The following is a 25,261-nucleotide window of genomic DNA, read 5'->3' as shown; positions in this document are numbered from 1 at the left end:
AGAGAAGGAAGGAAATGACAAAGATTAGGGTGGAGATAAATGAAATAGAGGAAAAGAAAGAAAGAAAATGAACAAAACCAAAAGTTGGTTATTGTAAATGATCAATAAAATTGACAAATTTTAGATAATCTGACAAAGGAAAAGAGAGGGTACAAATAACTAAACTCAGAAATGAATAGGGGCGTGTTATTACCAACCCCATTCAAATAGAAAGGTCTAAAAGAGGATACTATGAACAACTGTATGCTAATAAATTAGATGACCTAGATGAAACCGACAAATTCTTATAAACACACAAACTGCCTATGTTGACTCAGGAAGAAACAGATCTGAACAAACCAATTAGTAATAAAGAGTAATCAAAAACCTCCCACCAATTTATAATTTAGGCCCCAATTTTCTCATAAGTATTCTCTAAAAGAGACCATGCAGTGTTTGTTCTTTGTTTCTGGCCTATTTTGCATAACATGGTATCCTTGGGGTTCATGCCTCTCATTTCCTACCTTGCAACTTTGTTCTTTCTGTAGCTGCACAGTATTCCATCATGTGTGTATGCCACAATTTGCCTCTCTGCGTCTCGGTCATTGTACCCTACAGCCACCTCCATCTATGGGCATCATGGATAACATCCAAAATAAGTAATCCATGTCTCACAATATCTTCCCTTATTTGTACAATCCTCATCACTCTCAATTTTAGACACTTTTCATTGCTCCAAAGAGAAAATAACATGCAACTTGCTTTTTGCATTCAGCATTATGGGTAGATACTGGCTACCATAATGGGAAGAGAAACTCTAGATTAATACCCAGGAATAGAGGTGCTGGATTATAGGGTATGTATATCTTCAACTTTACAAGATATCAACAGATATTTTCCAAAGTGGTACCCCAATTTGTTCTCCCACAAGCAGTACATAAGCATTGCCAGTAGTACTTTTTTTTTTTGTTTGGCATGGGCAGGCACCGGGAATCAAACCCGGGTCTCTGGCATGGCAGGTGAGAACTCTGCCACTGAGCCATCATGGCCTATGCCAGAAGTGCTTTTTTTTTAATCCACTTTTATTGAGATATATCACCCCACATAGAACTCATCCAAAGGATACAGTCACTGGGTCACGATACCACATAGTTGGTCATACAACCCCAGCCAATAGTACTTTTTAATGTTTAAAAATTTTTGCCTGAGTATAAAATATCTTATTGTAATTTGAATTTCCATCATTACTGTTTATTTCCCATTTGTGCTTCCTTTTTTGGTGAAATGTCTGTTCCTATTGGGCTGTTTGTCCTTTTTCTATTGATACTTAGGCATTCTTTAGATGTTCTGGATATTATTTTTTCTAATTAAATGTGTGGCAAATATCTTCAGAGCTATCCTTAAAAAATAAAAAAAATAAAACTCCCAACAAAGAAAAGCTGCCTTCACAGAAGAATATCTAACATTCCAAGAGAACTTAACTCCAATTCTGCTCAAACTCTTCCAAAAAATTGAAATGGAGGGAACCCTCTTTAATTCATTCTACAAAGCGAACAGCACACTCAAACCAAAGCCAGATCAAGATACCAAAAGAATAGAAAACTACAGACCAATATCTCCTATGATTATAGATGCAAAAAATCCTCAACCACATACTAGCAAGTCAAATACAACAGCATAATGAAAGAATTATATTCGATGACCAAGTGGGACTTACCCTTGTGAGGCAAGATTGGTTCAATGTAAGAAAATCAATTAATGTAATATATCAATGATCATCATAACTGACGCAGAAAAGGCATTTGACAATATACAGTACGCTTCTTGTTAAAAACACTTAGAACATTAGAAATAGAAGGAAACATCCTCAACATGATAAAGGAGATACATGAAAAGCTCACAACTAACATCCCACTTAATGATGAAAGACTGAAACTTTCCCTGGAAGATCAAGAATAAGACAGGGATGTCCACCATCACCACTGTGATTCAACATTGCACTGGAGGTTCTGGCCAGAACAATGAGGCAAGAAAAAAATTGTAAATGAAGAAGTAAAACTTCCCCTATTTGTAGATGACATGACTCTATATACAAAAAAAAATCCTGAAAAAGCAACCACACAGCTCCTACAGCTAATAAATGAATTCATCAAAGTAATAGGTACAAGATCAACCTCCAAAAATCTGTGCTGTTCACATACACAAACAATGAACAATTGGAAGAACAAATCAAGAAAAAATTTCATTCATAAAAGCAATTAAAAGAATCAAATATCGAGAAATCAATCTAACCAAGAATGTAAAAGACTTTTACACAAAAAAAGTACAAAACATTGGTAAAGGAAATCAAAGAAGACCTAAATAAATGGAAGGATATTCTGTGTTCAGAAACTGGAAAATCAAATATCATTAACATGTTAAAACAATTTATAGATTCAATACAATCTCAATAAAATTCCAAACATCTTCTTTTCAGAAATAGGAAAGCCAATCAGGAAATTTGTATGAAAGCATAAGGGGTCCCAAATAACTAAAGTCATCTTGAAAAAGAAGAAAGAAATTGGAAGACTCACATTTCCTGATCTTAAAATTTATTACAAAGCCACAAGAATCAAAACAGCATGGTAATGGCACAAAGACAGATATATGGACCAATGGAATTGAACTGAGAGCTCAGAAATCAATCCTCACATTTATGGCAAACTGATTTTGACAGGGGACAAAGGACACTCAGTTGAGAAAAATGGTCTTTTAACAAAAAAAAACTGGATATCCGTTTGCAAAAAAAAAAAAAAAAGGAGGAGGGCCTTAACTCACACCTGTTATAAAGACAAACTCAAAATGTATCAAAAACCAAATATAAGAGCAAGAACTATTCAACTCCTAAAAGAAAATATAAGGAAACATCTTCAGGACCATGTGTTAGGCGATGATTTCTTACTTTACCACCAAAGTACAAGCAACAAAAGAAAAAACAGATAAATTTGACCTCATCAAAATTAAAAAAAAAAAATGTGCCTCAAAGCACTTTACCATGAAAATAAAATGACAATGACTCAGTAGGGAAGAAAAGAAAAAAACCTTTATTCACATAGGGAAGTTGAAATTTCCATTATCACATTCCTGGGAGGTTCCCAATGATGGGCTGGGTGATGACTGCCTAAGAGCCACAGGGCTCTGTCCTCTCTGGTCTGGCCAGGTGAGAAATAAAATTTCTGCAAGGCAATCCCAGCTGGTACTGCAGGCATGCATGCTCTTTTTCTCAGCTATCCAGCCATCAGAGCCTCCTTCTTGTAAATCACTGGTCTAGTCACGCCTCAATAGGTGTGGTTATTTAGAGTATGTACCCCAGAGAAACAAATATTTAAACATAATCTATTCCTGTGAATATGAATCGACTGTAAGTAGGATATGTTTATGAGGATACATCAGTTAAGGTATGGCCCAACTCAGTATGGATGGGTCATAAGCCTTTTGCTGGAGTCTTTTACAAGCAGAATGAAATTCAGACAGATAGCGAGAAAGCTAAGGAAAACAAGAATTCAAAAAACAGTGGAATCCAGAAGAGAAAGGAGAGGCCAGTTGAGGCTACAAAATACCTTGCCATGTGACAGAGGAGCAAAGGCTCAAGGATCACTGGTAGGCTGCCCCAGAATGCCAGTCTTCAAGAAGAAAAGCATCATCTTATGACACCTTGATTTTGGAATTCTCCTAGATTCAAAACCATGAGCCAATAAATTCTCATTGATTAAACCAACCCCCAGCATAGTATTTCCTCTAGCAACAAAGAAACTAAAACAACAGGTGTGGCAAAAGAGTAGTTCCAGAGGTGAGAGATGGGCTGCCAACCTTAGTCATTCTGCCACATGAAGAGCAACCAGAGATCACAGGGTGTGGGGTGAGAGGTACTTGGTCAAATTAACTCACTAATCCTTATAAAACAAAGAGCTCAAAGCCAGTCACTCCTTTGTCTTTTCAAATAGAGCACATACATTGTCGCCTAATATACTGCTAAATGCATACACAGATCAGCCCCTTTTAATCTAAAGTCTGCAGATTGGATGCAGTCTGGGAAAAGGTTTGGTGACCAAAAAAAGGAAGTAGGATTACAAAGTAGTTTTAATTTATGGACCAAGAGTCAAAATGGGTACTTTCCCAAGGTCCCGTACAAAGATTCCCTTAATGAAAATTAAGTGCACTGAGGACAGGGGACCAGGTCTGCATCATGCACTCGTAATCATAGAATTAGTGCCTATCACAGTGTTCAATAAACATAGGTGCTTGATAAACATATTTTCAGTGATTATTTTTTTATTTATTTGAATGGTTTTTCACCCCCACACTCCATCTCCGACCCTTCAGGTATCTTCTTTATATAGCTTCATCAGGATTGTCTTACCTCATACTTCTGCCTGGCTCAGAATATTCTTCTATGTTTGTTCTGTCATTCTTCTACTCACACTGTTGAGGAAGGAGGGATCCCATGCACTACACAATACAAGGTGGCTGAACAGATGATACTGACACTGGATGATGAGATTGACAGCAATTTATTATTCACATATAGTCACCGCTTAGAGAAGACTTTCATCACTGGATATCATGTCCCACATAGTGAGGAGTGCGATGATTTCACTTGCAGAGTTGGGCTTAGAAAGAGAGAGGCCACATCTGAGCAATAAAAGAGATCTTCTGGAAGTAACTCTTAGGCATCACTATAGACAGGTTTAGTGTCACCGCTACATAAATAAGCTTCACACAAGCAAGCCTTCACACAAGAGCCAGGGTTTGGCCTATTGATTTGGGAATCCCTAATGTTTGAGACCATATCAAGGGTTTCCCCAGTGGTTAAGTTTAATAGTTCCATGTTTTTTCTCCCATCCCTCAAGGGATTTTGCCAATACTTTTTTTATTACCTTCTCACCATACTCTGGGGTGTATCTGGACATTACATTAAGCTGTACAGAATTACAAGCCCTCATTCCCATTCCGGGCTCCCTGTGTTTGGGTGGGCCCATGATTGTATAAGCTTTTGTGGTTTAGGGAGGTTTCCATGGTTTAGGGGAAATTTTTGTCCCACGAGGTTTGTAGCTAAAGTTTGCAATTTGCATTAATCTTTTTGGAGTTAGATAACAGACTACAGACTTGCAATTGTTTATTAATTGTTTCAGAGCTGGAAAGGAAACCAGGAACCTGCAGTTATCCTAATCTATCCTGTTTTACTGTGAAGTTCCAAAAAGTCAAAGGAGTCTATGGAAATGCAGCCTCCAAATGCAGAGATCTCCTTCAGAACACTGCTCACACTGGTAATTATTTGTCTGATGTTTGTTTAATGTTGGACTTTCCCACAAGACTCTGTCTCTGTATCTCTGCCATCTACATCAGTACAGTCAACAATAAGCACTCAACAAATATTTTGCTGATGCTTCAATAATTGGGCTTCTTTGCTACAAATAAAATTCATTAGAAGTTCTGTGTTTTTTGGTCAGAACAAAGTAAACTTTCAGTCAAAAAGTTAAAGAAAGTATGAAGGAAAGGACTAGAAGAGTCTGGGCACCTATTACCACTGATGGTAATAGATCTCAGGGAAGGCACAGCTACATCAATCCAACAAGAAAGGAGTGAAAATCCCTGCATAGGTTCACAGTCTGTGCATCTCTGAGTCTCCATGGAGACCAAATAGAAATCCTAACAGTCCAGGCCTCATGCCAACTCTACAGTGACAAGGAGTCTGAAAGGAATAATTTGCCCAGAATCCTCTGTGGGCATCATACCCCTGGATGGGTATGTACCATCAGCCAAGAATTCTCTTGAGTGCAACAGAAGATGAACCATCTGAGTCTGCCTCAACTGATGTCTGTTTGTCCAGGAGGAATGGAGGAATAATTAATTAGATTTGCACATCCATTTCCCCAGGAAAGTGGTCGATAGTAATACTGAGATGGGGCAGAAACAATAGCAGCTTCCTGAGAAACTGGTTACTAAAAACTATCCAGGATAGTTTTCTAGGGATGTGTTGATGACAGCCATGTCAATGAACAATGAAAAGGGATTGGTTCTTAGAAAACATGGATGTTTGGTGACCAGGGCAGTACAAAGAGGATAGGACCCGGCTGTGTACAGGACCTGAAGACCATGTCTAGCTCTGGAGCGTCCTTCACTTTGAAACTCTGGTGAGTACCCAAGAAGTGGGATCCTTAGGCAACATTGCAGCTACAGAAGCTTCCCATGAAAGACAGGAGTCTCTCACCAGAAACGTGTCTGAAGGCAGTCAAGGACCTGGCCTAGTAGCTAGGAAAGGTAAATTATATTGCAACAATTTGTTAGAATAGGAGTAGAGGAATCTGATCCCTCTGGATGCTCTGTGTAGAAGCCTACGATTTGCTTTCAAGTGTCCACTGACAAAGTATGACACCACTGACTTCCTTGACTTATTTCATCACTTTCAGTATTTTGGCCCATTTCAGCTGTTAAGTCAGGAGACATCCTAAGGATTTTTCCAACCCTTTTCATGGAAAGCCATTTATCTCCCCTTTGTCTCTCCTAAAATGTTGCACCCAAATTTAACCCTAAGGAGCTTACAGTATTGGTTATGACTTTGAATTTAATTTATTATAGAAACAATAATAAAAATAATAAATAATGGAATGAAAATTCACCTACAAATCTCCCATCCTTAAGGATTCATTTTTCCATGTTTGTATCTGGTTCTTCATCATATAAATACAAATTTCACACAGTTATAATGCAATGTGTTAATTCTTCTTTGATTTAGCCTTATCACATTAGTTCCTGCACCTGTCCTCGATAGAGTGTGTTCTTCCCTCCAGAAATCTGGCCTTTACCTGTCATTTCTGTAAAGAGCTATAACAAGATTGCCTAGATGTTTATACAGATCTCTGAGGACAATATTAATCAATAATAAGGTCTATGAATAATAATCATTTAAAGCAAAAATATATTCCTGCAATAGAAATTGAACCTTCATAAAACTCTCAATATCAGCAATTTCATTATTTCTTATTACCGAGATAATCCAAAATTATTAAATGTAATACCTAATCTACAAATGCATGCTCTCCTCCCTCTACATATTCATTTCATAGCACATGTATCTCTCAAAATATATCAGAAATACAGTATATTAAAAAAACATATAATAACATAAGAAAAATTTATCATAGTAATTTGCCATTAAGGAGTGCAGAACTCATCTATGAGATAGCTACAGCTATGTAAACTAATAAATAAAAAGCAAACAAGAATAGGAAAAATACAATAGAAATAAATCAAAATATTCATAACAGTTATCTCTGTAGGACAAAGGGTGATTCCTTCTATTCTATTCTATTCCTCTGTATTGCCTACATTTTCCATAATGAGCTGATAATTTTATTTACATACTGTCTCAGTGACCCATCTGCTAAAACAAACACCATAGGATGGAAGGGCTTAAACAAAGGGAATTTATTGTCTCACAGTGTTGAAACTAGGAGAAGTCCAAAATCCAACAGAAGGCTATGCTTTCTCCCTAAAAACTATGGAATTCTGGGGCTGGCTGCCACCCAATGATACTTGGGCCTTGGCTTTTCTACCACTTGGCAAAACACAAGGAAATGTCCACTCCTTTTTCTTTGGATGCCTTTGACTTCCAACTTCTGGCTTCCTTTCTTCCAGGAGGCTTTTACTTTATAAAGCACCAGTAGTAGGATCAAAGCCCAACGTCCTTCAGTTCGACCACACCTTAACTAAAAACAAGTTTTCAACAGGTGTTATTGAAGATGGACTCACAGTTTCACAGAAATGGATTAAGTTTTAAAACATGTTTTTTCTGGGGTACACCTAATATAAATCTATTGCCCAAAACCTATATTCTTTTCTCCAGTTTTACTCTTATTCTGATTGCCCCACTAGAGTTAAAATCACACAGAAAGAAATTAAAAATAGCTAATATTAAGTGACTGCTCACGTTGTGACCTGCCCTGGGCTAGCTCGCACATGCATTATTCATTTAAGTCCATTTACTTAGAGACCATTATTATTCCCACCAAGGAAATGGAGGCTCCCTAAGTTAGCTAACCAAGCCCAGACAAGAGAATATGATGGTGCATGGGTGCAATCACATTCTCCCTGGTTAACATGCCTTTAGTGGGCAGGCCATGGTGGCTCAGCAGGCAAGGATGCTTGCCTGCCATGCCAGAGGACCTGGGTTCGATTCCCAGTGCCTGCCCATGTTAAAAAAAAAAATGCCTTTAGTAATAAGCTCCAAAGTAAGTTTCTTTCAATGCTTTCAGTAAAAGTTAGGGACCCATTGGATGGGGGATTTGGGGAGGAAAATATTTTAACAGACTTGGGAGCCTCCATCCATCATTTGGAGGAATATGGGAAAAGATACAATCTGACCTAAAAGGGAAGTGGATTTAATACAGAGTTTCCTCAGAAACAAAAGATACTGGAAGAGAATTGGTGAATGAAAAATTTCTTTACAAAGCCCCAAGCATCTCTGACTCTTGGAATGCGGACACTGTGAGCAGTGTGGACAACCAGCCCATGAAGGAAGGAGTGAGAGAGAGGAACTCGAAGTTCAAACACATAAATCATTCTTACAAGTTAAACTGGCACTCATCCCTCTTTCCTTTCTGTTCCAGGTTGTCCTTGGATCCCCAGAATGTAATGAATCCTTATGCTGATACCTCTGATTGTCCTTGCCCAGCAGAGGACTGAGAAGCCATAGGAAACAACACCAGTGTCACTGAGTTTGTACTGTTGGGGCTCACAGATGTCTGTGAGCTGCTGATGCTCCTCTTTCTGTGGTTCCTCCTGACCCACCACCTCATTCTCATGGGGAATCTCCTCATCGTGGTCATCACCCCATGGACAGGCACCTCCACAATTTCATTGTCCTAATATCTGGTTCACTTTGATCATCTTCCCCAAGATGCTCACCAACACCCTGACAGGAGACAAAACAATATCCCTAGCAGGTTGTTTTCTCCAGTTTTTCCTCTATTTCTTCCTGGACATCAGAGTTCCTCTTCTTCGCAATCACGTCCCTTGAAATATATGTGGCCATCTGTCATCCCTTACGCTATACCACCGTCATGAGCAAAAGGATCTGTGTTCAGCAAGCCCTTAGTTCATGCATGGTAGGATTATTTCTCATCACTGTTCCAGGTTTATTCATATTTCAGCAGCCATTCTACGGTCCCAATATCATTAATCATTTCTTCTGTGACAACTTTCCTCTCCTGGAACTCATATGCACAGACACAAGTCTGATAGAACTTCTCACTTTGAGGTGGCCAACTTCAGCTGATTGAGCACTCTGTCCATGACAGCCACCTACTATGGGCACATCCTATATCCATCCCCCCAGCTAAGGACAGGCAGACTTTCTCAACCTGCTCCTCCCACATCAAAGTTAATTCTCTCTCTTCTATGGCAGCTGCATCATCATGGACATTCGTTAGGACAGGGTGGCCAGGGGAGGACAGGAATAAGGTGGTGTTCCTGCTTAACACTATAGTGACCCCCATGCTCAACCTGCTCATCTACACCCTGCGGAATAAGCTGGTGAAGTGAGTACTTAGGAAGCAAGTGAGCAAACACCTCTCATACAGCTGTGGAATTAAGGGGCAAGAGCTAATATTACCTTTCAGGGGCAGAGAATTTTGAGCCCCAACAAGAAATTGAGACTTTTCCTTTAAGAAGAAACTCTGATGATATTTTTCAGCTGTGCTAACAAAGGTAACAGCCGCTATGCAAGTCTGCATAAATGCAGAAGTTCTCTAACCACTCAAGGCGTTTTTATTATTTATCATATTTGAACTTTTCAGTTCATTGCACTTCTGTTGCCTGGCTTTGCAACAGAATTCAAGGTTTTAAAGCATAGGGACAGGCGGGCCATGGTGGCTCAGCAGGTAAGAATGCTTGCCTGCCAAGCCCAAGGACCTGGGTTCAATTCCCGGTGCCTGCCCATATAAAAAAATAAAATAAAGCATAGGGACTAGCTTTGTAATTTATCAAAACCCACAACAATCAATCCATTGATGCTCAATGAATACTTGCAGATTGAGGGCTTTGCAAATAGCTTCTCCAACATCTAATTGCAGAAGAGAACAGTCTGTTGCCACCATTCTCATTTCACACCTCTAGTCCTGACACAGAAATGTATTATCAACAAAAACTCAAAAATATCTAAGGCTAATTGCTTCCTATTCTGCATGTAAGCTACATGAACTTTTTTTAGTTTCAAAATTTGTTCAAACAAACTTTATATTTTGACGAGTGCATTTCCTAATATAACTTATGTGAACAGCTTAATTGAACCCCATAGTACATGGAACCTTGAGTAGGGCATAAGATTTTGTAGGTTGTCCAGAGTGATGTCCTGATAAATCCCAGAGTGATTTGAACAGTGAATTAAAAAGTAGTCCCCTTGGGGGAATGGTGAGAAAGGGAGAAAATTCAACTTACCCAAGTGGAGAATTCTTGATATTCTCACAAACAGTGGGGACAACCAAAGCAATAGGCTGAGCCCCCAATGTTGGGGTTTGTTCATATGAAACTTAACCCCACAAAGGATAGGCTAAGCCTACTTAAAATTAGGCCTAAGAGTCTTCCCCAAGAGAACCTCTTTCGTTGCTCAGATGTGGCCTCCCTCTCTCAGTCAACACGACAAGCAAACTCATTGCCCTCCCCCTCTCTACATGAGAGATGACTCCCAGGGGTGTAAACCCTCCTGGCAATGTGGGACAGAAATTCTAGAATGAGCTGGGACTCAGCATCAAGGGATTGAGAAAAACTTCTCAACCAAAAGGGGGAAAAGTGAAATGAGACAAAATTGTCAATGGCTCAGAGATTCCAAACAGAGTTGAGAGGTTATCCTGGAGGTTATTCTTATGCATTAAATAGATATCACCTTTTTAATTAAGGTGCAATGGAGAGGTTGGAGGGAACTGCCTGAAAATGTAGAGCTGTGTTCCAATAGCCATGTTTCTTGAAGAGGATTGTATAATGATATAGCTTTCGCAATGTGACTGTGTGATTGTGAAAACCTTGTGTCTGATGCTCCTTTTATCTATGGTATGGACAGATGAGTAAAACATATGGATTAGAAAAAATAAATAATAGGGGGAATAAATGTTAAAATAAATTTAGTAGATTGAAATGCTAGTGATCAGTGAAAGGGAGGAGTAAGGGGCATAGTATGTATGAATTTTTTTCGGTTTTCTTTTTATTTCTTTTTTTGAAATGATGCAAATGTTCTAGGAAATTATCATGATGATGAATATACAACTATATAATGAAAAAAAAGAGCAAAAAAAAATTTGTACAAATTCCCCAATCCTGTTAACAAAGTCTCTTTCACATACTAATTACATTAGATAAGGCACAGAATCTCTCCCAGCACCAGACTTCTTATCTTTAAAATTGGGGTAGCAATGTCCATCCATCCCAAAGGATTATTATGAAAGTCAAATAGGATATTCTATGCTGGTGCCTTAGAAAAGAGGCTGGCACATAATAGTTTCTTAAAAATGTTAGCTCCTTTCCTTAAACCCTCCTCCTATTTTGCCTCTTTTCCACCTGAATCTTGCAGCAGTTATCAACTAAAGCAATTTTGAAGTTTATATTTGAAATATTAATTTTACATAAAGTTAAATACAGTATTTAACCTATTGCCATTTATTATGAAGATGTTCTCTAATGATGAATATGAAGATAAAGGCATATCAATAAATGAACAAATGTTACCTAAGTTTCTAAATTAATTAACATATTAAATATTCCAAAATCATTATATAAAATGTCATATTCAAGGAAATGTACTAGGTGGTATGGGGAATAATACAAAATTATCCATGCCTGTGAAGAAATTACATACTTTGGGCAGGAGTACAATCCTAAATTGAACTAACAGTGAATGGGGACTTTTTAAATTATGAGTGGACAAAATAACATGGACCTGTCCATGATTCTGCTCAAGAGTCTAAAAATGAATAACTCCACAAACAGGATTGAGTCATGTGGCAGGCAGTGTACTCTAAAGAAACAACCACTTAATGCACGTGTGTGTGTGCATGTGCATATACACACATAAAAAGATTTTAAGCAATTAGCTCACATGATTGTGGAGACTGGCAAGTCTGAAATTCATGGGGCAGCTCTAACAAGAGTGGAGGCTGCAGTGTTGAGTCTAAATTGTGCAAGGCAGGATGCAGGCTGGAATCTCAGAAGTTCATGTTATAATCTTAAGGCAGAATTTCTTCAACTCTGGGAAACCTGTTGTGTGTTCTTAAGGCCTTCAAATGATTGGAGCATGTGAAGTTACTTTAACAAGGGTAATCTCATTTACTTAAAGTCAACAGATTATAAATGGTAATCACATCTACAAAATACCTTCACAGCAACACCTAGCCAAGTGTGTGACCAAACAACTGAGCAGATAGACTAACCACATTGACACAAAAAATTAACCATAAATCCACCCCTTGTCAGCTTGGAACTCATAAACCTCTCCTCAAACCATACTGAATCTCTAAATAATTATACTAAGAAAGTCACACCCTGACTTCCTTCTGCATATACCCACAAGCACACTAACCATTCCCAGAAGAGAATGCAAAGTCCTTGAGTGATGTTCACATTTCTCCCTGATATCATATAACTTAAATACTATGATGAAAAATTAATAAATCTTATATTAAATGACAAGAGGTAAGAGATGGAAGAAAACAAAGATATTTGCTTGATATAGATACAGATATTGTGATATAGACACACAAATATATTCACAACAAAATAAAGAAGAAATAAAAATAATTACAGTCTTGTTTCACCAACTGGTATGTAGATGTAGCTTGTATTTATAATGACATTGCTACACTATTCATTCCATATTTTCTTTGTCCAGAGTGATTACCTCAACTGGCTGTGGTTCTTTGCCTGGTAGGGTGATCCAAAACTTCATTCCTGAAAGGTCTGGGTCATTAATAGTTCTGCCTGGATTGGGTTGTTGTAGTTTTCCAATGATTTAATCACAGTGCATAATAGTATTAAGAGATGCCCTATGGGAATGGAAGAAATTAAGCTGTCATTTCACAGACGACATGATTCTGTAAGTATAAAATTCTAAGGGATTAAAATATAAAACCCTACTAGAACTAATAAACAAACATAGCACAATTGTCAGATACAAAAAATATAAATCAGTGCAAAAAATCAATTGTATTTAAACACAGTAGTAACAATGTGAAAATAAAATGAAGAAAATAATGCTATTCACAAGAGCATCAAAAAGAATAAAACATTTTGTAATAAATTTAACTTAATAAGGACAAGTCTTATACAATGAAAACTAAAAGGCATTGTCAAGACAAATTAAAGAAAATCTAAATAAATGGAGACATATATTGGAAAATTAATATTTTTATACAGCAACTTTCCCCAAACTCATTTATACATTCACAACATTCTTAACCAAAGTACCAGCAGGTTTTTATGGAAAAATTCATGAGATGATTCTAAAATTAATATGGAGATGCAAAGACCCAAAAGATTTTGAAAAAGAAGAATATAAAGAATTATAAGATTTAAAACTATACTATAATGCAATAGTAATCATGACAATATAATACTGATATAAGAAGAGACTTATAGTTCAATGGAACAAAATTGGTGGTCCAGAAAAAACCTTTACATTTATGGTCAATTGATTTTCAACAAAACTGCCAAGACAAGTCATAGGAGAACAGATAGGCTTTCCAATAAATGCCACTGAGGCAAGTGGACATCCATATGTTTTTTAAAATGTACTTAACAAATTTCTTAACTATAAAAGATAAAAAAAAAAAAAACTGATAAATTAGATTCAGATACCCAGATGATTTCTTCCCAGCAGGCACCTCTCCCTTAGACAAAACCCAACTTGGGAAAAAGTGTGCCAAAGATTTGTTATCTACAATAAATGACGCTTCACACTGTATACAAAAATTAACTCAAAAGGGAACAGGTTAAATGTAAGCTCTAAAATGATAGAATTACTAAAGAAAATATCAGAGAAAATCAAAGACTTCTTAGGTATGGCACGAAAATCATGAATAATTAAAGGAAAATTGATTAGTTTAAAACAAAATTTAAAACTTTTCCACCTCAAAAAATACCATTTCAAAAATAACAAGATAAGCCACAGACTAGGAGAAAGTATTTTCAAATCATATATCTGAAAAAGTATTGGTATCCAGATAATAAATATATTTTAAAAACACATGCAACACAATAATTAAACAAACTATCTATTTAAAAATAGGCAAAAGATTTTAATAGGTACTCCACCAAATGAGCCATATGAAGGGCTAAAAAGCACATTAAAAGATGCTAAATGTCACTAGTCATTAGGAAAGTACAAATTAAAACACAAATGAGATACATTATATATCTACTAAGATGACTAGTGTCAAAAAGACTGACAATAATAAGTATTGGCCAGAGTACTTTAAGAGTATAAAAAAAAACATTTTAAAAACTATTAAAGAGAGGAAAAAAGGGATAGAAACCATACAGAAACCTGGCAGTAAAAGGAAGAATAGACAGCTTTGGAAAACAGTCAAAGCGTACATATTACAATAATAATATAGTAAATAAAATTAAATTCAACAAATGAAATAGAATAGACATAGCTGAAGAGAGAATTAGAGAGCAGGACTATAAAACAGAGGAATTTACCCAGACTGTGACTGTCATGGTTAGGGACAGGTGTCAACTTGGCCAAGTTGTGGTACCTGTTCATCTGATTGGGCAAGCGCTGGCCTGTCTGTTGCAATGAGGACATTTCATAGGATTAGGTCATGATCACGTCAGCTACATCCACAGCTGATTCCATTTGTAATCAGCCAAAGGGGAGTGTCTTCTGCAATTAGTGATGCTAAATCCAATCATGGGAAGCCTTTTAAGGAGGACTCAGAGGAGACAGGTTGCATTCCTGCTTTGGCTGGTGAGCCTCTCCTGTGGAGTTCGTCCAGGCCATCCATTGGAGTCATCGGCTTCGCAGTCTGCCCTGTGGATTTTGGACTCTGCGTTCCTACGGTCACGTGAGACACTTTCATAAATTTTATATTTGCAAGTGTTCCCTGTTGGTTCTGTTTCTCTAGAGAACCCTAACTAATAAATCTTGGTACCGGGAGTGGTTCTTAAGGAACAGAATCTTAAAAATGGGTTTTTATGAATGGTTTTCTACTCTGACTGGGCTCAGAGACACTAAGGACTCTGATTCCCGTAATCAGAATGACACTCCCAATCCATGGACTGAGTTGGCAAAGGAGATAGTCAAAATATCATCATTCGATTCTCCTAATGCTTCGCTTGTACGAAGCCAGACTCTGGGGGATAATGTTTTTGACACCTTTACAGAGTTTTGTAGAAATAAGAGTTATAGAGATGTTGGGTGGTTGTTGTTAGATACACTGTCTACATTAAAGGGTGAAAGGGATGGGCTTAAGGCTTCAAACAAGCAGCTTAAGTGCCGTCTGAAAGATGTAGAGGTTTCTATGAGTATCCTGAAGGAAAATTTTATTTCCTGTAGCCATAGACTTGAGATCTCTGAAAATCAGACTCAGAATCTTATTGTTAGAGTAGCAACTTTACAACATAAACTGAAATCTCAGTCTTGCATGGTGTCTGCTGTTAAAGTGAGGGCATTGATTGGAAAGGAGTGGGACCCTGAAAAATGGGATGGTGACATATGGATTGATAATGATGTTGGGGGTGAGGTTGAAACCCTAGACCATGCTGAGCCTTCTTTAGATAACCCTGTAATAGTCTGCCCTGAGGACATAGCCGCCCCACCTCCAGCCTGCCTCGAGGAATTGGCCACCCAACCTCCTCCTGAAGGGATTAGCCCTAGAGTTATTAATCCTGTTTCACCAGATGAAACTGCAAATGAAAGCCCTGAAGCAAATGGCTTGGAAGATATTTCTAATTCTTTTCATGACCCACCCCCACCACCCCTCATTTCTTCTAGACCTATAACTAGACTAAAGTCCCAACAGGCCCCTAAAGGTGAGGTACAAAGTATCACACATGAGGAGGTACGTTATACTCCAAAAGAACTGTGTGAGTTTTCCAATTTATATAGACAGAAATCAGGGGAATATGTGTGGCAATGGATTTTAAGAGTGTGGGATAATGGTGGGAGGAATATAAGCCTGGATCAGGCTGAATTTATTGATATGGGCCCACTAAGCAGAGATTCTGCATTCAATGTTATAGCTCGAGCAGTTAGAAAAGGTGTTAACAGCTTGTTTGGGTGGTTGGTTGAAACATGGATCAAAAGGTGGCCAACATTACCTGAGGTTGAAATGCCAGAACTGCCCTGGTACAATGTAGATGAGGGGATCCAGAGGCTTAGAGAGATTGGGATGTTAGAGTGGATTTATCATGCAAAGCCTGCTCTTACACCCCAGGAATGTCCAGAGGATGCACCTTTTACCAGAACAGTGAGAAATAAATTTGTGAGACTAGCACCATCATCCCTCAAGAGCTCTGTGGTTGTACTTCTCTGTAGGTCAGATATTACTGTAGGAACTGCTGTCACTGAGCTGGAATCCTTAAACACAATGGGGATGACAGGATCCCGAGTTGGCAGAAGCCAGGTGGCAGCACTTAATCACCAAAGACAGGGTAGACGTGGGTATTATAATAGACAACAAACTCAAAGGAGGCATCAAAATTATATGACACGCAGAGATTTGTGGCATTGGCTAGTAAATCATGGGGTGCCTAGAAATACAATAGAAGGGCAGCCTACTAAATTCTTGTTGGAGCTGTATAAACAAAAGAGTTCTAGGTCAAGGGAACAGAAGTCTAACCTGAATTACAAAAACACAGAGTCACGGCCCCTTAACCAATTTCCAGACTTGAAACAGTTTACAGACCCTGAGCCCCTTGAATGAAGGGGAGGCCAGGTCCCTATGGGGAAGAAACCTGTTACACTGCCACAAATTTATACTGTTAACCTTCCTCTAAGTCTTCCCCAAGGAGACCGACGGCCTTTTACCAGGGTAACTGTGCACTGGGGAAAAGGAAATGATCAGATATTTCGGGGATTATTAGACACTGGTTCAGAAGTGACATTAATTCCAGGGGACCCAAAACGTCACTCTGGACCACCAGTCAGAGTGGGGGCTTATGGAGGCCAGGTGATCAATGGAGTTTTAGCTCAGGTCCGTCTCACAGTGGGTCCAGTGGGCCCCCGGACCCATCCTGTAGTTATTTCCCCAGTTCCAGAATGTATAATTGGCATAGACATACTGAGCAATTGGCAGAATCCCCACGTTGGTTCTCTAACTCGTGCAGTGAGGGCTATTATGGTGGTAAAGGCCAAGTGGAAGCCACTAGAACTGCCCCTACCAAGCAAAATAGTAAATCAAAAGCAATACTGTATTCCTGGAGGGATTGCAGAGATTACTGCCACTCTTAAGGACTTGAAAGATGCAGGGGTGGTGATTCCCACCACATCCCCATTCAACTCTCCTATTTGGCCTGTGCAGAAAACAGATGGGTCTTGGAGAATGACAGTGGATTATCGTAAACTCAACCAGGTGGTAACTCCAATTGCAGCTGCTGTTCCAGATGTAGTATCATTGCTTGAGCAAATCAATACACCCCCTGGTACCTGGTATGCAGCTATTGATCTGGCAAATGCTTTTTTCTCAATAGCTATTAGTAAGGACCACCAGAAACAGTTTGCTTTCAGCTGGCAAGGTCAGCAATATACTTTCACTGTCCTACCTCAGGGGTATATCAACTCTCCAGCCCTATGTCATAATCTTGTTTGCAGAGACCTTGATCATTTCTCCCTCCCACAAGACATCACACTGGTCCATTATATTGATGATATCATGTTGATTGGACCTAGTGAGCAAGAAGTAGCAAGTACTCTAGATTTACTGGTAAGGCATTTGCGTGTCAGAGGATGGGAGATAAATCCAACAAAAATACAGGGGCCTTCCACCTCAGTAAAATTTCTAGGTGTCCAGTGGTGTGGGGCATGTCGAGATATCCCTTCTAAGGTGAAGGATAAATTGCTGCATCTGGCCCCTCCCACAACCAAAAAAGAGGCACAACGCCTAGTGGGTCTTTTTGGATTTTGGCGACAACATATTCCTCATTGGGTGTGCTACTCCAGCCCATTTATCGAGTGACCAGAAAAGCTGCTAATTTTGAGTGGGGACCTGAACAAGAGGAGGCTCTGCGACAGGTCCAGGCTGCTGTGCAAGCTGCTCTGCCACTTGGGCCATATGATCCAGCAGATCCAATGGTGCTGGAAGTGTCAGTGGCAAATAGAGATGCTGTCTGGAGCCTTTGGCAGGCCCCTATAGGAGAATCACAACGCAGACCCTTAGGATTTTGGAGCAAAGCCTTACCATCTGCTGCAGATAACTACTCTCCTTTTGAGAAACAGCTTTTGGCCTGCTACTGGGCCTTAGTAGAGACTGAACGCTTAACCATGGGCCACCAAGTTACCATGAGACCTGAGTTGCCTATCATGAGTTGGGTGTTGTCTGACCCACCAAGCCATAAAGTTGGGCGTGCACAGCAGCACTCTATTGTAAAGTGGAAATGGTATATACGAGATAGAGCCAGAGCAGGTCCTGAAGGCACAAGTAAGTTACATGAAGAAGTGGCACAAATGCCCATGGTTTCCACTCCTGCTGCCACATTACCTTCTCTTTCCCAGACCAGAGCTATGGCCTCTTGGGGAGTTCCTTACAGTGAATTGACTGAGGAAGAGAAAACTCGGGCCTGGTTTACAGATGGTTCAGCACGATATGCAGGTACCACCCGAAAGTGGACAGCTGCAGCATTACAACCCCTTTCTGGGGTGTCCTTGAAGGACAGTGGTGAGGGGAAATCCTCTCAGTGGGCAGAACTTCAAGCAGTGCACCTGGTTGTTCATTTTGCTTGGAAGGAAAACTGGCCAGAGGTGCATTTGTATACTGACTCATGGGCTGTTGCTAATGGTTTGGCTGAATGGTCAGGGACTTGGAAAGACCATAATTGGAAAATTGGTGACAAAGAGGTCTGGGGAAGAAGTATGTGGATAGACCTTTCTGAGTGGGCTAAAAACATGAAGATATTTGTGTCCCATGTGAATGCACACCAGAGGGTGACTTCAGCAGAGGAAAATTTTAATAATCAAGTGGATAAGATGACCCGTTCTATGGATACCAGTCAGTCTCTTTCCCCAGCAACTCCTGTTATTGCCCAATGGGCTCATGAACAAAGTGGTCATGGTGGTAGGGATGGAGGTTATGCATGGGCTCAGCAACATGGACTTCCACTCACCAAGGCTGACCTGGCTACAGCCACTGCTGAGTGCCCAATCTGCCAGCAGCAGAGACCCACACTCAGCCCCCGATATGGCACCATTCCCCGAGGTGACCAGCCAGCTACATGGTGGCAGGTTGATTACATTGGACCACTCCCTTCATGGAAGGGGCAGCGATTTGTTCTAACTGGAATAGACACATACTCTGGATATGGGTTTGCTTTCCCTGCACGCAATGCTTCTGCCAAAACTACTATCCGTGGGCTTACAGAATGCCTTATCCATCGTCATGGTATTCCACATAGCATTGCTTCGGATCAAGGAACACACTTCACAGCAAATGAAGTGCGAGAATGGGCACATGCTCATGGAATTCTCTGGTCTTACCATGTTCCCCATCATCCAGAAGCTGCTGAATTGATAGAACGGTGGAATGGCCTTTTGAAAACTCAATTACGGTGCCAACCTGGTGGCAAAAACTTGCAAGGCTGGGGTAATGTTCTCCAGGAAGCTGTGTATGCTCTGAATCAGCGTCCACTGTATGGTGCTGTTTCTCCCATAGCCAGGATCCATGGGTCCAGGAACCAAGGGGTGGAAATGGGTGTGGTGCCACTCACTATTACTCCTAGTGATCCACTAGGAAAATTTTTGCTTCCTGTCCCTGCTACCCTGAGTTCTGCTGGTCTACAGGTTTTAGTTCCAAAACGGGGTGTGCTTTCTCCAGGAGAAACAACAGTGATACCACTGAACTGGAAGTTAAGATTGCCACCTGGCCACTTTGGGCTACTTATGCCTCTGGATCAACACACCAAGAAGGGGATTACATTATTGTCTGGGGTAATTGACCCTGACTATCAGAAGGAAGTAGGACTGCAACTACATAATGGAGGTAAAGAAGAGTTTTCTTGGAATATAGGAGATCCCCTGGGGCGTCTATTAGTACTACCATGCCCTGTGATTAAAATCAATGGAAAACTGCAACAACACAATCCAGGCAGGACCACTAATGGCTCTGAGACTTCAGGAATGAAGGTTTGGGTCACCCCACCAGGCAAAGAACCACAGCCAACTGAAGTGCTTGCTGAGGGGAAAGGGAACATGGAATGGGTACTGGAAGAAGGTAGTGATAAATATGAACTTCGACCACGTGATCAGTTACAGAAACGAGGACTGTAATGCTGTTTTGTTTGTGTTATACTATTTAAGTTGTAAGATATCAAGTTTAAGAATGAATGTTGCCCAAGGATTTGCACGCTATTCTGGAGAGATTTAATGTGTTTCCAGTTATATGCAGGACAGTTGAGTATTGTCAGGAAAAAAAAAAATGTGCGCTTATTTGTTTTCATTTGGAAATTAAGTATGGTCTAAGGTGATATATATATATATATATATATATATATATATATATATGTGCCAAGTTGACAAGGGGTGGACTGTCATGGTTAGGGACAGGTGTCAACTTGGCCAAGTTGTGGTACCTGTTCATCTGATTGGGCAAGCGCTGGCCTGTCTGTTGCAATGAGGACATTTCATAGGATTAGGTCATGATCACGTCAGCTACATCCACAGCTGATTCCATTTGTAATCAGCCAAAGGGGAGTGTCTTCTGCAATTAGTGATGCTAAATCCAATCATGGGAAGCCTTTTAAGGAGGACTCAGAGGAGACAGGTTGCATTCCTGCTTTGGCTGGTGAGCCTCTCCTGTGGAGTTCGTCCAGGCCATCCATTGGAGTCATCGGCTTCGCAGCCTGCCCTGTGGATTTTGGACTCTGCATTCCTACGGTCACGTGAGATACTTTCATAAATTTTATATTTGCAAGTGTTCCCTGTTGGTTCTGTTTCTCTAGAGAACCCTAACTAATACTGTGACTTAAAGACATAAAGAGATGGAAAATTAGATATATAAGGTTAAATTAAAGGACATAAGGATGAGAATGACAAAGTCTAAGTAATACCTAATACAATTTCAGAAGGAGAAAATAGAACATAGTTTAAAGATCAATATATAAGAAATAATTGATGAGTTTGAAATTGAGCGTATATCAAATATATGCATTTACTTTTACTTCCCTTGAACACAGCTCAGAAATGACAATAAGGGGATTTTTTAAAATAAAGCTTATTTCAAACGATATGGAAAATGAAAGGACATAACAAAAAGAAAATTTAGTAAGGCAGAAAACATATGACTGGACAGTAAATAACTTAGCAAACCCCAGAAAAAAAATTTTAAGTACTGGAAAAAAAACAAACAACAGTGTGATTTATACTACAGATTCCCTCAAAGGCTCAGGAATTGTTAGCATTGCACAATTGGAACTAGGTTAAAGGGGGTGCTGAAATTGCTGAAGAAGTTTGGTTGAAAGCATGAGAAATTAGATTCAGATCCCCAGATGATTTTTACACAACTGGTAAAAGTCCCTTAGACAAAATCCACCTTGAACAAAAATGTGGGAGAGACATATTCTCTAGAAAGAAGAAAACATAGAGTCTATCAAAGGGTCTACTAGCCACAGGTAGCTGATGGTGTGAGTCCCATAGTGGACATAAGGAGATTAAGTGCATGTGGGCATCATGGATCATGAGACATCCCAAGCACCCAGGACTCCAGGTACAAAAGCATTAGACTAGTCTCTGAGGAATATTATCTATTTAAGAGAAAAGAAAAGCAAATATTCCTCAAACAAAGTACAGCTAGACTACCTACAGAAAAGCTCAGAGTTGACAGGCCAACATATGTTCAGAATGTCCCAATGGTTTAGTTCCATAACAGAGCCTCACCTCCTGGTGTTCATGCCCATGTGTCATCCTCCCTCCCACTGAACAGGGTTGACCTGTATAACCAATAGGATATTGAAGAAATTATGTGTATCTTTCAAGCATAGGTCATAAAAGACATTGCAGGAGAGACTTCCAGGAAGAAGGCAAAATAAGGTCAGGTAAACTCACTCCTTCACACACACACAAAAAAGAAAGGAACTAGAAAACAGGCCAAAACCATCCAAAGCAGTGGTTCCAGGGCTTGGGTACCCAGAGTAGTTCCACTGCAACATATAAGGAAGAGCTGGATGAAAAGGCAGAGAAACTATGACTGAGAAATAGGGGTGAGTTAACTTAAATGCAACCACCTCTGAGGTTGGTGGCTGTGCGTTGGACTGGGTCTTCCTGGATGGTGAAAAGCAGGGCACTCCTACTTTGGCTTCTGGTCAGTAAATTTAACCCTCTCAGACCCACAGCCTAGAATCTTTCCATATGGGAGCCCAGGAGCCATCAGATTCATTAAATCCACATACGGAGACCCTGCTGTGATTCTTGGTGGCCATCCCCCACCCCCTAGGCTGGCCATCTCATGTGCCCAGTTATCGGGGAGATGTGAGGCCCTACCAGCAAGAAGAGAAGGGAATGCAGAGAAGTGCTGACCTGATGGTTAGCCAGTAAGAGAGACTTTCTAGGTCCTGCAGTCTTGATCCTTTCTACACAGGGGACGAGGGCACTCACAGATCAGCTGCTTTCACAACTGGAGATGGGGGGGGTGATGGGGGGCTCCCTTGTGACACCAGACCCTTCCCCTACCCCTGAGGGTAGCCACTGTGCATAGTCCTGGGTCTTGACAGCCAGCAAAATGCAGCACACTCTAGGGCCAGCTGCTAGCCAGTGAAGTTGACCCTCTCATTGCTGCAGCCTGGTGTCTTTCCACACAGGAGTCTGAGAACTACCAGCTCCATTGTACCCACAAGTGAAGCCTTTGTTGCGATGGACAGCACCCACCTCCCTCCCTTAGGGATGGCAGCTTCCAGTGGGTTCAGAACAGAGAGAGACAGGGAGGTCCTTCCCTCAGGAAAAGAGGGAAGAGAACAACCAACCCTCTGGCCCAGCAGTTTTGAGCTGAACCTTGACCCAATCTGGTCCTGCTGTAGTCTGGGAGAGGCAGGTCTGTGGGTAATAGGTGGCCCAAGAATGCCATCTGTTAGGAAGACTGGAAAGTGTAGTCTGGCAAGCTGCTTTTCTGTTCATCTTCCAAAAGCCTTCTGAAAGGGGTTGCCCCCACTGTGTGAGACTCTGGCCCTGGTTTTGCTGGGAAATACTGACAAATCAAGTACCAAAGGAGACCTTCAATGCAAACCCAAGCAACAAAAAAATCTTAGACAAGACAGGGAAACTAACTTTCAAAATAATCTTATTAAGATAATAAAATGCCCAGAAATCAACAAAAAACATCACAAAGTACATGAAGAAAGAAGAAGATATGGCCAAGCCAAACAAATTAAAAAGTCAGAGGAATCACAAAATTTGGAACAACTAATCAAAAATCCTCAAACAAATCTCCTAAAAAACTTCAACAAGATGGCTAAAGAGATAAAGGATATCAAGAAGACACTGGAAAAGCTTAAAAAAGAATTTGAAAGAATAAGCGAACAGAACATCTTATGGAAATGAAAGATACTGTGATTGAAATTAAGAATATGCTAGAAACACACAACAGTAGATTTGAAGAAGCAGAAGAAAGAATAAGTGAACTAGAGGGCAGAGCAATCAAATTTGAAAGCACAAAACTGGAGAATAAATGGAAAATTTGAACTGGATCGCAGGTAAATGATTGACAACATGAAGCACATAAATATTACAATGATAGGTGTCTCAGAAGGAGAAGAGAAAAGTAAATGGTCAGGAAAAATATTAGAGGAGATAACTGTACAAAATTTCTTTTATGCCTTATAAAAGATATAAATATGCAAGTAAAAGAAATACAACCTACTCCAAAAAGACACATGCTAGTCAGACTGTCAAATGCTGAAGAGAAGGAGAGAATCTTGAAAGCATCAAGAGAAAAGCAATTCACCACATACAAGAGAAACCACAAAAGACTAAATGCTGACTCCTCATCAGGTGCCATGGAGGTGAGAAGGCAGTGGTACAATATATTTAAGATTCTGAAAGAGAAAAATTGCCAGCCAACAACCTACTTTGCAGAATTGGAAAAGCAATCATCAAATTTATTTGGAAGGAAAATGGGGCCTTGAATGGGCAAAAGCATCTTCTAAAAGATGAATGAAGTGGGAGGACTCATATACTCTTGACCTTAAAGCTTAATATAAAGCCACAGTGATCAAAACAGCATCGTACTGGCATAAAGGTAGACATACTGATCAGTGGACTCAAACTGAGAGTTAAGAAATAGACCCTGAGATCTATGATCAATTAACTTTTGACAAGACCCCCAAATCCACTAACCTGGGGGAGAATAATCGCTTCAATAAATGGTGTTGGAAGAACTGGATATCCATATGCAAAGGAATGAAAGAAGATTCCTACCTCACTCCCTAAACAAAAATTAACTCAAAGTTGATCAAAGAAATAAATATAACAGTCAGTACAATAAAACTCCTATAAGAAAATATAGGGAAACATCTTCAAAACCTAGTGATAGGAGGTAGCTTCTTAGACCTTACACCCAAACCACAAGCAATAAAAGAAAAAATAGATAAAGGGACCTCTGCAAGATCGAATACTTCTGTGTTTCAAAAGGACTTCGTCAAAAGGGTGAAAAGCCAATTCAGCGGGGAGGAAAGATTTGGTAAGCACATACCTGATAAGGGTTTGACATCCAGAATATATAAAGGAATCCTACAGCTCAACAATAAAAAGTCAACCCACTTATAAAATGGGCAAAAGACATTAATAGACATTTCTCCAAAGAGGAATACAGATAGCTAAAAGGTACATGAAAAGATGCTCATCTTCACTAACTGTTAGGGAAATGCAAATCAAAACTATAACGAGCAGGGATAAGGAAGATATTGTCTGTATTTTAGAATTTCACCTACTCCATGAGACCAAAGAAAGAGAGGTTTATTTCATCCAGAACCTAAATTTTTGGTAGTACATAATCTAACTCAACCTGTCTGGATAGATCATTTAAACAATCCAAACACGTGGAGCCCAGAATGGGAG

General features: G+C 39.7%; 1 pseudogene; it reads left to right on the top strand.

The window, feature by feature from the left end:
* The first annotated feature begins 6,051 nt into the window (after positions 1-6,051).
* LOC143655286 (olfactory receptor 6E1-like) overlaps positions 6,052-25,261 on the top strand; it is a 41,591-nt pseudogene continuing 22,381 nt past the window's right edge.

This window comes from Tamandua tetradactyla, chromosome 14 (genome assembly GCF_023851605.1).
Source record: "Tamandua tetradactyla isolate mTamTet1 chromosome 14, mTamTet1.pri, whole genome shotgun sequence".
NCBI classification, from domain to species: Eukaryota; Metazoa; Chordata; class Mammalia; order Pilosa; family Myrmecophagidae; genus Tamandua; species Tamandua tetradactyla.
The sequence above is the reverse complement of the archived record's forward strand: the minus strand, read 5'-3'. Positions and strand labels throughout refer to the sequence as shown.